Raw genomic sequence first — 16015 nt, forward strand, 5'->3', positions numbered from 1 at the left:
CTTATGCTATTGTTGTTTTTGTTGCCTATTGATGTGTTATTCATGTTTAAGTTGATGCTATGTTATGTTGATGGTTAATGAGATGATGATGAGGATATGTACTTGCTGTTTCCCTATGATATATTGTCATGTTGTTGCTATTGGATGATTTTATTGATGCACATATGGAGCATGATGGTGGTTACTAGTGGTTTTTCATGATCTTGTTGTAGGTTATTCATTGATGAGATGTTGATGGCCAAGGTGTTGAGTGACCATGTACTAGCACATGATATCTCTAGTTCTTCTATTGTTGCATATGTCATGGATTATGTTGGTGTTTCCATATGGAGCATATATCATTGGTCATTGATGTCATGTACTCATGTTGTTTCATGTTTTGCGCATGTATGGTGGAAACCACCTTTGTGTGAAATTGTAGAAGCCATGTACTATCATTGTATCATTGTTTGGGTGTATTTCTCATGGAGAGATCCATGGTGTCTAGCATGTCTTGTCATTAGCTATCTATGGGTCAATGGGAGTCCAAGTCATGTTTCATGTTGTATATATTTGATGTAGCCCCGCTATATTGGGTGAATGATGTAAAATTCGGACCATAGAGTCATGGTTGGTGACAGGATAGTTTATAGATGATTCATATGACAATCCTATGTATTTGTCACAACCATGTATTTTCTCCATGAAGCATTATATTGTATTGTACTATAATGTATTATATATCATGGCCAAAGTTGGTTGGATTCATGGTCCATGAGTAGTAGTCTCTTGCACTTGGCAAGGAGGATTATTACAATAGGAAGATATGTTGCTTCAACAGGAAGAGTGTATGGTTGCAGCCCCATTAAAAATGTTATCTCAAAACATGCGAGATGCGAAATTGTGATGGCGTTATAACCTTTATCGCATTGTATTTCAAGCATTCAAAGGAACACCGCAAACTTACTGTCAACCGATATTGCGAAACACGATCAATATATTATAATATGTGGTTGTGCTAGTATATATTATAATATAAAAAATTTATATTATATTAAATTTAATAATATTATATTAATCCAAAATTAATTAATTTAAAGTTAATATTAAAATATATTAATATTTTTTTATATTAATACCATTTTGTCATTTAATTTCATATAATAAAAATAAATTCTTGGGGGGCAGCTCAATTGGTAGTCTGGGATATGTAAAATCGTTGAAACTCTAGAGACTCGGGTTCAAATCCCCCTTGTTGCGACTCAATCTCCCTAAAGGTTTACTAGTAGTTACGTTTCAGGCGGACTGTTGGGTTCTTCTGGGTCACTATATATATATATATATATATATATATATATATATATATATATATATATATATATATATATATATATATATATATATTAATAAGGTTTTTACATGACATTATAACAAATATTCTAATAAGATTTGGAATTTTAAAATAAGGTAAAATTTTAATTTTAGATTATTCTATTTTTTTTATAGAGGCTCGATCGAGCTACACAGCTCGATCAAGCCATAGTTCCTAATAAAGCTCCTGTTAACCACGTAAATGGCTCGATCGAGGGTTTACGAAAGCCTCGATCGAGCTATTTAAATTTCAAATTTAGGTGCTCAATCGGGCTCTTTAAGTGCTTGATCAAGCCTCTTAAGTTCCAAAATCAGCAATTCCAACACCCCTTTGGCAAAATTTTATGCAACTTCATTTTGTACCCTAGCAGACTTAAGGCTAAATTTGTCCTTAGGTGGCGGAATTGATCACGTTGGGTTCACGAAGAAATCCTCTATCCAATGGCATATGAATTTGACATTTTCGATCTCATATGATATTTTTCATCTAATTTCTTTTAAACATAATACTTGAAATTATTTTGAACTGTTTTAAAGAGGTTGAATAAAAAATCAATATTGTAAAATATACACAACAAAAAAGTTTCAAAAAATACCACTATCTTTGTTTACGAGTCCTCTTCAAAAGGGTACTTTTGGTTTTTTAAGTTATTTAAATAATTGAAAAAAACGTTACATGAACACATGTTTCTATAAAATGCAATTGAAATATTACTTCGCCAACTTCGAAAAATAATAAAAAAATATATTTTTGCATATATATATATATATATATATATATATATATATATATATATATATATATATATCTATATATATATATATATGAGAAACTTAGCTCTCTCCGTGTAGATTATGCTCATATATATAATTTTTAAAAATTGCACATTTTAGACTAAGTTATACTATGTGAACACACACATACCTCTTAAGAAGAACAAGCATTTCGTTTAATGGAAAATTGACATGTTATACAACCCTAAATATTTTTGTAAAAAATACCATTAGGACAACAACAAAATTCTCCACAATTTTTCTTTTTACTCCGAATCAAAATTCACAATGCTTATGTGAATTTTGAGGGATTCAATTCGATAAAAGAGGAAAAACTTGAAATTTCATCACCACATTTGGCCCAAAAGTGTAAACCATATTCATGTTTTCACCCTAACAAAATTACTAGCATTAGGTTCCACCCAAGTTTCATGTTGGTGATAAGGTGTGGTTGCATTTGCAAAAAGAATGCCTAATAAGCCCCCATAGGAAACTAAAACCACTTTGATATGGCCTTATACCATCATGAAGGTTATGGTTGAAAATGATTTTAATTTGAGTCTTCTCCCTTTCCTTGGTTTGCACCCAATATTTAATCTTGAACTACTTCATCAATATTTTCCTCCTTTATGGAACACCTTGGAGGTGGATGAGCACTTGGCCTCTACAAAACTCAATCACAATTACTTAGATTCCAATGAATTGTGCGATGAACACCAAAAAAAAGCACTGTCTAGTAGCACATACAACTCTATCGAGTTATGTATATATTATTTTGTTTAATTATAATAAGTTAAAAAACAAATTTTTTTTAATAAAAATAAAATCACAATATTGTAAATGCAGAAAAAATTCTTTAAAAATATTATTATGCTTTTGCATTCATATTAAAAAGATCATGTTCTCCACCCTATTATGTGAATATATCTTATAAGAAATTCATGTCTTCTTTCAGTGGCTGATGAAAAAAAAAAAAACTTATTTTAAAAGAGCTCCTAATAAACCCTTTAACAAAGCCATATTCATTCTAATTGACTAAAATACCATAATAACCCATATTTATACATGAAATGGAGTTAAATTGAAATAAAATACATCTTTAAAGTTACAAATCATGAGCATATCCTAAGATAGTCTCCTCCTATTTTGAAACAACCCATGTTCCACGTTCCAGTCTTGTTCCAATTTAAGAAAATCCATGGCCGCTCTTTTTTTTTTGTCATTTTAGATATGTGGAAAGGTAATATGCGAAAACACGAATATAATTTATTGAAGGTCAATACGATTTTTTTTGTTTTTTTAAATTCCACATTTATTTAATAGCTAGTAGAGAATCTCTAAAGATTTGAATGTATAATACCCCACCCTTATGAGTGAGTGTCAGGGCCAACTTGAAAGCCATTACTTCATAGAAATCACTAGCTCCCCAACTAATTGTCTACTTTAAATGAAATGTTATATGTTGAAGTTATATACAATATTCCACCTATTACACCTTTAGGTGGAGTATCTTGTGAAGATATATTGATATTAATATATCATTACCATCCAGGTATTTATGAATGAAATGATTCATAAAAATAATAATTATAATAAAACATAATTGATATGGTATATTTAGTATTTTTTTACAATGGGAAAATATTTTTTCAAATCAGTAGTGAAGACAAATATTTTTGGTTGTTATTCGCAAAATGCACGCTGACTCATCATTGTTATTTAAGGAAAACCACACTATCTGGAATAACCTACTGATGGTCCATAAAGAGAGAAGCTTTCACTCCAAATATCTCTGGGCATTAGATCGTTAACATATTTTATTACATTTGAAAAAAACGAATTCTTATCTAAGAAAAAAAAGTTTTAGAACATACTCTATACTAAGATATATTTAATATTATTTAAATAAAAATAAATAAATAAAAATTATAAAAATTAAGAAATTAAAATAAATTTTTTTTTTTTTTTTTTAATTCCAAATTAATTGACTCAATCTTCATTTAAAATATGAATCAAATTGTGATTACAAATATCATTATAAACACATTTATTTTTTAAAATAAAATGAACTTCATGCTCAATCTTCTTTCAAATGTATAGATTAATGCTTAACTTACTAATAGGAACGAAACCTTAATAGGTGAGAGGGATGATCAAGTTTGAGATTCAGTGATTTTTTTTAATAATTATCATTATTTAAATAATTCCTCTCAATAATAAGTTAGTGTTTTCGTATTATTGTGTTTTTTCAAAAAAAACACAAATAAGGTATATATAAATTTATTAACATAAATAAAGGTGTCTAATCTATAGAGTTTAAGTAAGTATTTACACAACTAGGTAAATATTTAATATTAGTGATAATAAATTGAGTTTTATTTTTAATTTTTGGTTTTAGATTTTGTCCAAAATATAAAAGATAGTACATCTTTTTAAATGTTGTAAAATTTTAAATTTTAGTCATTTATGAATGTTTATTTTTCTAGCTTATGTAGAGCAATTGATTTGGATCTTTTCACTTCAATGATGCATTATATAGAATTGCATATAAAAGAGTATGTAACAATGAAATCATATCACATAAAAGAAGTGTAAATAAAGTGCAACCATAAGAAACAAAGGCACAAAACAAGTTGATAACGGAGTTCACCCAGTGTGAGTTACGTCTTCGGGCCCGTTTCAAAGTGGGGAGGCCTCTTCATTTATTAGCAAAAAAATCAAAATGAATACATGGCAAAATACACCTTATACCTCTGAATTTTGGGTATGACCTAAAAATGCAAACCTCTGTTGAAGAAACAGTGCACCATTGAGTTTGTGGCGAGAAATCGTGAAAAATGACTATAAAGTTGACCTTGTTTTGTGATGGTGACGTCTAGCGCTATAGGAAATATTTTAGATTCCTTGCAAGATTCTCTACAAGAATATTTCCAAGATTCCTAAGAATCTTTCTCAAAAATGCGCGAGGCAGGGCGTGGTTCTGGCTTAGGGTTACGGAGGTTGTGAGGTTCCATGCCTCCCCCTTCTATATTGCGACATATTTGAAGGGTTTATATATGTTTCAGAGGGTGGAGTTACAAAGCTCCTGCCCGTTGCGACTGTTAGGGTAACTGTCTTAAGGCTCTGGCGGGCTGTAAGTCGCAGATTCAACCCCCGAACCCACCCACCATTATATATTATTTTCAAATAAAACAAATAAGTCATTACGTTGTCCGCTGTCTCTAACTACTTGTGGTTTCTCCACTATTTAGCATATAATTAAATATGTTAACTGTCGGTGGGTTTTGACTACCCACCGGTCAATGACATATTTTTTATTTTTATTTTTTATATTATAGTCCCAACGTGCATTCTTCCCACCGATTTTTTTGGAGGTCACTATGCAAATTAATCAAGCAACAATTTGGCCGCCTCTGACTACCGTAACAGTGCAAAATGTCACCTTGTTAAGGATTCAATGTCACTTATCTACTCCCTAATTAGTTAATGGATTTGCTCATGAATGATGGGGGCCGAAACACACCCACATACCTCCCTGTGAGTCTTAGCTTCGACCTCCACAGTGGTAGTGATCTCTTTGATGAACCATTACCATCACTCCACCATCAGGCAACAATGCTAGAGCCAAGGCAATAAAGAATGAGAAAGTGGTATGCCCATAAGAGAAATGAAGGAGAAAACTAGAACCATAACCAACTGTGGAAACACTGATGGGAAAAACAAAAAATTGCCAACAACTCTAGTTATCTGCAGAAGATCCAACAAAATGATAGGAGGAAGAAGTCACAAGTGAGGACAGACAACAACTAGGAAGTCACTTTAAAGCCAAGTAAACCGCTAATATGTTGGGATCACCTGCATTTATATTGAAGGATCAAAATTCCTTAATAACTAGAAGTTAGATTTTGGAGAGACACAATACGGAGTGTGCACCGAACGTTACCGCCATACAGTCCATCTTTGATACTACGAACACCTACTTAAGATCATTAAACCACATGCATAAGTATAATGTCACGTCTTAACTCGTGCTGCGATAAGGCAACACACCAATCCCTCTCCATAGAAACGTGGCATAATCATCACCTTCCCCTTCCAAATGCATATTCTTTATCACCCACAAAACATATAATTAAAATTTACTAAAAAAACATCTTTGAAAATAATTACTTGAAAATAATTTTTCCAATACTAAGATTTCCATTAAAATTATAATTAAAATATATAAAATTTTAAAACATATTTAAAAATATATATATATTATATTAAAATAAAGTGACAGAATGAGTGATCCGTTAAACAATTTTGATGGTACCTTCTAACCATCTCATTTAATTATTATTTTATTAATAATTTATAGTAATAATATTCAATATTATATTATATATCATTAAAACATTATTCTTAACTAAATTGATACGAAAGTATTTATAAAAATAAAGTATTTAACCAGATTGATTGAGAAGTATTTATAAAAGTGAATTATTTTATAAAATTAAATTATTAAAAAACTTTTAAATATTATAATTTTATTAATTTTGGAATTTTAAATATTATAATTTTATTGATTTTGGAAAACACGATGCTCGCGAGATGTTTGACCTTAAACCAATAAAACAAACACTTCATTATACGCGGCTTGCAATTTGTTCGGCAATAAATATAATAACGTTAACCAATAAAAAAAATACAAAAAATTAAACAACCGCAATTAAATAAAATTAAAAAGCATAAATAGATTTTCCGTATCATTAAAAAGATCAAATTATAGTTAACCATGTAAACCACTATCGCCATTAAATAATATAAAAGCATGAAGTTCCCCATAATATTAATATCAATTTGGATGATGAATGGTTGGAACTCTAAAACCTTGTGTTTATTAAAATAACAGTTTTACAAAATATTCAGATATTTTTTGTAAATCATTTTTTAAGAAATGCTAAAAAAAAATATTATAATTATTCAAAATATTCCTCGGAAACAGATCGTTATGAATATTGTTCATATTTAATAACTAGCATTTGTACCAAATGTTGCAAAGGAAACGCCGTAAGGCATAAATTGAGGAGCAATGGCGACATAGGAATAGGAAAATCTAAATAAGATGCAGAAATGTGCATAAATTGAGGAGCAATAGTGACATAGGAATATGCAAATCTAAATAAGATGCAGAAATGTGCATAAATTGAAGAGCAATGGCGACATAGGGATAGGCAAATCTAAAAAAGATGCAGAAATGTAACAATCAACATCTGGGGACATTTGTCCCCATGTCACACCTCCTTTAATAAAAGCTCTGTCACGATGGTGCACATGCAAGCCTATACAACTTGTACCAAATTTCAGTTTAAGATTGCGTTGACAACAAAGAGCAACCTAGAAAAATTCTTTGGTCTTGTTAAACTGTTTTCATGGCGTACACCCAGTTTGGATACTAGCTGTCTAGAAGAGCACATTTCATTGTATTTTCCTTCATTTCCGGTATAACCAGAATCACCACTGGAATTCACATGGAAAAACAATTCAGTCTCTATCAACACCATTAAATGCAATACACATATTAGATATAGGTGCACAGTCTCTATCATCTCATGTTGGCAGAAGCAGTAAAAATGATTTCAATTATTGAGAAGTAAATCAGTCATCTAATCCAATCTAGCACAAAATTAACACTCATGCCATCCATCAACATCATGGATTGGTTAAATTTGCAGGTATGGATCCTCCCATATTTTGCTATTTCTTGCTATTTCATGACCCTTCACAGTTTAAAAAATTGATAGCTTCTGGAAGTTGTAATATTAGCAGCCAATCAAATTTGAAATGAATTAATACAATCAAACAGAATATGTAGCCCACATTCTGTCCAAATACGATTTGCAGGCTCTGGATTCATAAACCAAAGAAATTTGCAGGTCCAAAGGAGGCTCTTTGAAAATGCTTCGATTGACTTTGTAAGAGTGTTGATATTCATTTGTTATTGTATTAAAAATGGCTGATTCGAACATGTGAATCCTCACTTTGGGGTCATCATGTCTCTTACATATGCAAATGGCAACTGATCCCGAGGATAAAAGATTTCTAATTCATTGAATAACAGGCAAAAAAATAGCTTCATTGGAAGGGTGTGCTTTCTCAATATCAGTGCAGTGTCAGCCACATCTGTAATGCCAACAACAACACACAAAATCAAAAAATTAGTTACAGAGAGAACCAACCTCAAAACAAATCTCAGATGCTATCACACTAAAACTTCACCATAATTGAGCAAAGCTGAGTTCTCATACCACTGCTTGAGGGAAGATTTTCAGAGCTCCAAGGTTGCAAGCCATCGGCACAGTAACTATCCATTTGATACCTCACAGCTTCTTTGCTCCACTTTCTCCATATGACTGTAAAAATGGCTTCCTCCATGGTATGAGTATTGTAAGGATGCTTTGAGACAACAATATCAACATTGTGAGTTACAAGGAGATTTTCCAAAATTAACAAAGGATCAAGAACAAGCTGTAGCTTGGCATCCATCCAAATGTTTTAAACACAGTTTGGGAAAAGCCTGTGGGAAAGATACTTGGGAATGAGGCCATTCATTACAGATTCCTTGTATGGCAACTCCCTGACCAAAACAATGTGCCAAATTCCAATTCTATGAGACTCATTGGGCTTGATCTGGTATCTGGCAAGAAGTGTGAGAGTTGCATTGTCCATAAACACGAAGAAACAAATGTTTTCTGTTGTGATTTTCCTAACATACTTGGGTTTTTTAATCTTTCTTAGGCTCCAAATATAGTTGAAATTACCACACCCCCCTTGCACTGTTCCATGACCTTCCTGTCTTCTTCAGACACAAGGAACCCTCGGGTACGGTAATTGGAAAAACCACAAGGCAAATCAGTCCCTTCAGAATAATTGAAATACCTTTTTCTTTCCTTCACATCCAGAGTTCCACCGAAGGTCACTGGACCTGCTGCTAAATTGGGGTTTTCAGGTCCTTTCATGTACTGTAGTCGAGATTTACCAAATAACTCTTCTTTCTGAATCTGATGAACAATAGTCGAGACTGCCATCAACAATGAAACATAGTTTTAGCCTGATTGCTTTAACAGACATGCATGCCATAAGGTAATGTTTCTTGATAGATCTCTCAAATTGTTAAATATGAGGATCTCTGATTACCTGAAAACTCAGAATATAAGTGGCAAGACCGATTTGCCATGGCTGTAGCTTTCCTAAGAAAATACTTCTCCGCTTCATAATCTGAAGGGTATTCGAGCAACTGCATTGCAGAAGACAATAGAAATTGTAAATTAATACCCATCATGATTGAACCTTTCAGGACTCATATAAGCACAAGTGCCCACAAAGGAATTGCACTGGGGCAAAGTGTGAGCCAACACAGTTCTGACACCGAAATCGGGAATCTTGACTTCTCTTATTGATCAGTAAATTGGAGGGCTTTATATCATGGTGAACAATTTTGTTCTGGTGCAGGTAATGCAAGCCCTTGAGCACCTGCCTGGCAACCTCAGCCAAATAGTGTTCTGGGATTTTCTTGTGGGTTTGAAGAACCTACGCAAGGGTTCCACCATCCATGTAGTCCAACACAAAAGAGACTCATATATTTGTACCGTCTCAAATCAACATCTGTCCCCACATTGCACCTCCTTCAATAAAAACTCTGTCACGATGGTGCACATGCAAGCCTATACAACTTGTACCAAATTTCAGTTCAGGATTGTGTTGACAATGAAGAGCCACCTGGAAAAATTCTTTGTTTCCGTTTGAGTTAAAAATGTTTTCATGGCAACGTTTCATTCTATTTTCCTTCATTCCCGGTATAACCAGAATCACCACTGGAATTTACAATGGAAAACAATTCAGTCCTATCAACTCCATTAAATGCAATACACATATTAGATATAGGTGCACAGTCTCTATCATCTCATGTTGGCAGAGGCAGTAAAAATGACTTCAATTATTGAGAAGTAAATCAGTCATCTAATCCAATATAGCACAAAATTAACACCCATGGCATCCATCAACATCATGTATTGGTTAAATTTGCAGTTATGGATCCTCCCATATTCTGCTCTTTCATGACCCTTCACATTTTAAAAAATTGATAGCTTTTGCAAGCTATAATCTTAGCATCCAATCAAATTTGAAATGAATTAATACAATCAAACAGAATATGCAGCCCACATTCTATCCAAATACGATTTGCAGGCTCTGGATTCATAACCCAAAGAAATTTGCAGGTCCAAAGGAGGCTCTTTGAAAATGCTTCGATTGACTTTGTAAGAGTGTCAATATTCATTTGTTATTGTATTAAAAATGGCTGATTCGAACATGTGAATCCTCACTTTGGGTGTCATCATGTCTCTTACATATGCAAATGGCAACTGATCCTGAGGATTGAAGATTTCTAATTCATTGAATAACATGCAAGAAAATAGCTTCATTGGAAGGGTGTGCTTTCTCAATATCAGTGCAGTATCAGGCACATCTGTAATGCCAACAACACACAAAATCAAAAAATCAGTTAAAGAGAGAACCAACCTCAAAACAAATCTCAGATTATCACACTAAAACTTCACTATAATTGAGCAAAGTTGAGTTCTCATACCACTGTTGTAGGAAGCTTTTCAGAGCTCCAAGGTTGCAAGCCATTGGCACAGTAATTGTCCATTTGATATCTCACAGCTATTTTGCTCCCCCCACTTTCTCCATCTGACTATAAAAATGGCTTCCTCCATGGTATGCGTATCACAGGGAAACGATAAAGAATACCAAATGTAACCAATTACCTGGAAAAAGCAATAAAGGCCTTGTGCGTTGGGGCGCTGAAGGAGAATTGTCAATATGTCAACTACAAAATATATCCATCCCATGTTATTAATTTATTTTTGCACACAACTTAGAAACTAATTAGAAGCATATGTTAACAATAACATAGACAAACTTTAATGTACATTTTGCTGAATTTAACAATAGTATTGGCTTATTAGATTCTGTTTGGAACAACTTAGCAAATGAAACTGAAAATTTTGGGAGTTTTATATGCCATTTATGCTTTTTATTTACCTTTGTTCTGCTTGTCCATTGCAAGTATTAGATCAAACTCTTTAAAGTCTGTAGGTGATATAGACCTTGATATAGAAGTTATCTCTATTCCACGTTTCTTGGCTGCATTCTTCATCTTGGGATCTGCAGGACCGCCCTTCAAATAATTTCAACATATTAATACGTGATACCTATTTATTGCATTATAATAGACAAAAATACCGATTCAATTAGCCTTGACCCATGATAAGCTAGAACCTACCTCATGGTAGTCAATAGTTCCAGCAGAGTCAATTTTGAATGCTGATGTCAATCCCCTTTTCTACACAGCATCACGAAATACAGCCTCTGCAGTGGGACTCCGACAAATGTTGCCTTCCAAGAACAAGAATAAAAAGAGATTATTTTCCTGGAGAGATTAGCAAATATTTTTTCAACTACTTAAGATATCTAAACTTGCAATGCTTTTATCATTCCCAATTGCAACAATAGGAGCCAATAACAAATCATTATCCTTGACAAATCAGATAATAATTTTTCCACAGCTAATAATCATTATCCTTCTTGACACTGATATGCATCACGGCCCTGAAAAAGCAATCATGAGCATTGAGATATCAACGGTAACTAGTTACTAGAATTTCTGCTTTGTAAAGGACTGAAGTAATGCATAACTCTACATGAAATATTTAGTTACCATGAATTGGTAATTATTCTACAATGTTTTTATGAAGAAGTTTATAGTGGATATTCTCTCATGTGATTGTTCTTTTTGTTCCATTTTCCACTGGCAAGTTAAACTCATGATTAAATATTAAAAAATCAACAACTTATGTAAACATGAAGCGGGCTCACGTATTTAAATGAAACTGAAATGCATCACTCAACACTAAAAACAGAAAGATGGAAACCAAATCCTTGGCCCTGGATTCCACTAAAATGTTTCAGCTAGATTTAATGACTAAAGACACAAACATTGAGTGCAGAGAGCATAATAAGCCACACTCCTTGGTGACCGGCTCTGTTTTGACATGAAACTGACAACCATAAACACACAAAAATAATCTAGAAAATACATACTATGGAGATACCTTATGGAAGCAGTAAATTGACCATTGAACTTAGAAAGTTCAGGCAATTGGAAGTAGCAAACAAAGTTATCATGTCAAGAGTCGGACCGTTGTTTCAATGGCACTCCACACACCACAGCCTTTGATTTGATTTCTTCCTTAGAAGCAGAAGGGCTTATTTGTTAAAGGATAAGCCCTAGTCCATTAAGATTAATCATCAAAGCATCTACTTTCAGGGGTTGTATGATGGGGAAAATAGTTGAGACAAAGCCAAGGCCTTTTTGAGGTGAGATTTCCCTTCCTCTCTCTTCCACATCCAAGGCTAGGCCTTGATGTAATGCTCTAAGTTACCGGAAATAACTAGAGAAATACTAAATACACGAAATATAGAAAGGCGGTGTGGCTCAAAAGTATAATAATGATGAGACACATCTACATCTCTTTAGAAATAGGAAAATATCTCTTAATAACCAAAATATTGAAAATTCATACACAACTATGTGAGAATGGCTATAATAATCTCTTGTATATAGTGATTAGGCCCTCCTTATTCATGAGGACCCAATGCCCCATTAATGTACCATTTCTTTATCTTGTGTCATCATGGCAAAGTTGTACCCTAACTAACAACCCCAGCTGCCCCGCAGCTTCCACCCAATCAAGAGTTGGCATTTAGCCCCTAGACTCCATACTAATTTCTCTAGCAATTTTACTCAGATCTGGTTTTATCGTAAAAACTGCCAGGATTTTGTCAACAGTTGGTCCTTAAACAACAATGAAAATATTTAATGGTATTTCTGTGCTCGGTATAAATATTTAAGGCTGTTAAAAATATATTATCGTAGAGTTATTGTCTGTATGACTATTACTTACCTTGATGGGACTTTGAGAATCTGAAAATGTGTAGAGAACCGCAAACTGAAAGCTCTTGGATAAACCAAAAACATGTCATAGATGGAATGGCAAATGTCATAGATGGAATGGCAATGGGCATGATAAGCAGCATGCCTATTGTGGCAATCAAAGCTATTCTAACTATGAGTTCCAAAATAAATCTAAGCATTTGTTTAAAGCTAACACCACTAATAGTCCTTGGGCAGCTCAATCGGCGGTGGATGTCCTATAAAGTCTTATGTAAAGTTTGTGGTCCAAAATATTTAATTAACTTTGTGGACAGTGTGTGCGAGCGTGCATAGATTCACCTAAAAGTTATAATGGTAGTAGTCACAATTGACTCCATATCATGCGAGTTCAAACCTGTACCCGGCTTAGTTGTTGATTCCTTTATATATATATATATATATATATATATATATATATATATATATATATATATATATATATATATAAGCAGCCGCTAAAACACTCTAATGATGTATCAAGGATCTAACAATGATAGGACAAGGGATAGCCATGCCAGTCTCTACGTTGCAGAAGAACTTCAATAGAATTTAGACAACGAGGCACGTAAGGATAGTGCACAGCCTTTAGTGTCTATGTCCTTTTGTATTTTTGACAGTTGGTTGTCGGTAACTAGCTTAACGGGTTGTAAAGTTGTACAATGATATCTACTAATTCTGTAAGCTTCACAATAGCAAGGTAAGGATGACAAAATCCCCTTGCGGGCACCTTAGGCTAGTTTGAAACTCGTCAGAGAGATGGTTGTCCAATTATGGACAAACGATGATAAATATGTAGTCTATCGTAGTAATATCATTTTGTACAAAAGTAGCCAAATGAGCTATCTTAATTTTGTTGCGGTTCCACAACATTGGTTGTTACCCTGCATTAGACCAGTTTAGCCTAATTGGTGGATTCCATATATTTCTGTAGTAACCGTGTACTAAATCTCATCGGATGTTCAGGAAACTGTACATCCTAAGTTTTAATAATCCTTAAATTAGAGGTATATATTGCAGTCATTTTTTTCATGTTTGAGTTCCACGGCTTTCAGCTCAAACTTAACTCTTTGATTATCAGGCACCCACCCTGGCTTGAGAGGTCACACCCATAGCATTAATAGCCTAAGGGGATATTGATTCACTAGTGAGGTTGGCGAAGTGTTAAGCTGTCCCCCAAGCTTTCTCACTGTGGGCTACCCCATCCATATGGCACCAAGGAATGAGGCTAGGTGCAGATCTCAGAGGATTTTAACAGAATAGTTATCCCTTAGACCCGGCACCTCAGTCGGAGGATGCAACCCCTCACATCATGTTTCTTCTTGAAACGCTCAAAAGGGTAGAAGAAAATTTCTATGTCCTAACCGGACGTTCGTTGGTATTCAGGCATTACTAAAATTTGCTCTCTGCAATCATTGGGTGGATTGTATGACTGTAAAAATCTCCAGTGCCAGTTTATTATGATTTGTTCTAATAGAAACATAGATGAGAAATTGGGTCAGGGTTTTTAAGAATATAGAAGCTACGAAGAACCTAGCTCCTTTAGTTGAATTGAATAGAACTACAAAAATTTAGTTCGCTCAAGTCAAGCATGATACAGAGAATTGTGCTTGGCTTCAGGCTTTGGATCTTTAGTGTACAATATACTATAATCTTCTACAATTGAATGGCTGACAATAATGGTAGACGTTATGGAAGCATCATCGTGAACAATGACCGATACCGAACTCACTCGTTGAATCATTGGATGGATGGTACTCACCAAGGCAAACAAAGAGAACTCCAAAAGGCTTGAAGGTTGCAGATGAATCAGACGCCATGGACCTCAATGCTTCTCTTCATCCTCCTGGTCTGCTGCAAGTTTGGATTAAACCTGCAAACTTTTGGCCTGAAATGAGATGATAAGTTGTGCTAAAAATGGGTGAAGGTGCAACAATTTGGGAGGGAGAAGCTTTCAGAGAAAAGAATGAACTGCGAAAGAATGGGCAATGAATGAGGCTGCACACCATCAACTTCATCTGCCACCCACGGATTGATAAATCCACGCAGTTCTTGGAGCGAGAGTATTCCTTTGTCAATGTAGACCCGTATTTCGATTGCGCTGATTGGTCATTGTCATCAATAAATTGATTACAAGGAAGAACTATACTAGATTTCTCAGCAAACCCATATCTTCCATATACATTGCATTCAAATTCATGACGTTTATCATCATTTGCAATATCAAGATTCACATTAGAGCCTTGGGATTTGCAGTCCTTACCTCTTCCCGTATGTTCTTCCGCACAATCCGAAGGTGTTAACTGCAGATTCTCCTTGCAAAACTCCTCCTGAGAAGCCCTCAATTCCTTGGAAGCCACACAAGCACATTTTCTAGATATATCTCCATCTGCTTTCCTTTCACTGTGTTTGCATTCAGCGGGTTCCTTCTCGGGCCGATCATGCCCCTTTGGAACAAGGAATTTGCGGGGTTGAGCCTTGACCGAACCTCTTCCTGACTTTTTCTTCCTATTGCGAGGACTCTTGAAACGAGCGCTGGGACTCCGCTGATTTGGGTTTCCGAGGAGGGGCATTGAGCAAGAAAGTTTCCTTCAGCAGGGAAAGATTTCTCAGCAAACCCATATCTTCCATCTACATTGCATTCAAATTCATGACGTTTATCAGCATTTGCAATCTCAAGATTCACATTAGAGCCATGGGTTTTGCAGTCCTTACCTCTTTCTGTATGTTCTTCTTCTTCCGTACAATCTGAAGGTGTTAACTGTAGATTCTCCTTGCAAAACTCCTCCTGAGAAGCCCTCATTTCCTTGGAAGCAACACAAGCACATTTTCTAGATATATCTCCATCTGCTTTCC

The 16015-nt window shown here is 34.3% G+C and overlaps 1 pseudogene; it reads right to left on the reverse strand.

Annotated features, from left to right (window-relative positions):
- Window positions 1-7805: 7805 nt before the first annotated feature.
- Window positions 7806-15320, reverse strand: LOC149255549 (alkaline ceramidase TOD1-like; annotated as a pseudogene).
- Between the last annotated feature and the right edge of the window lie 695 nt (window positions 15321-16015).

The sequence above is a fragment of the Pinus tabuliformis genome, chromosome 7 (assembly GCF_031772625.1).
Source record: "Pinus tabuliformis cultivar Carrire ecotype Pingquan chromosome 7, CPIR1, whole genome shotgun sequence".
In the NCBI taxonomy this organism is placed as follows: Eukaryota; Viridiplantae; Streptophyta; class Pinopsida; order Pinales; family Pinaceae; genus Pinus; species Pinus tabuliformis.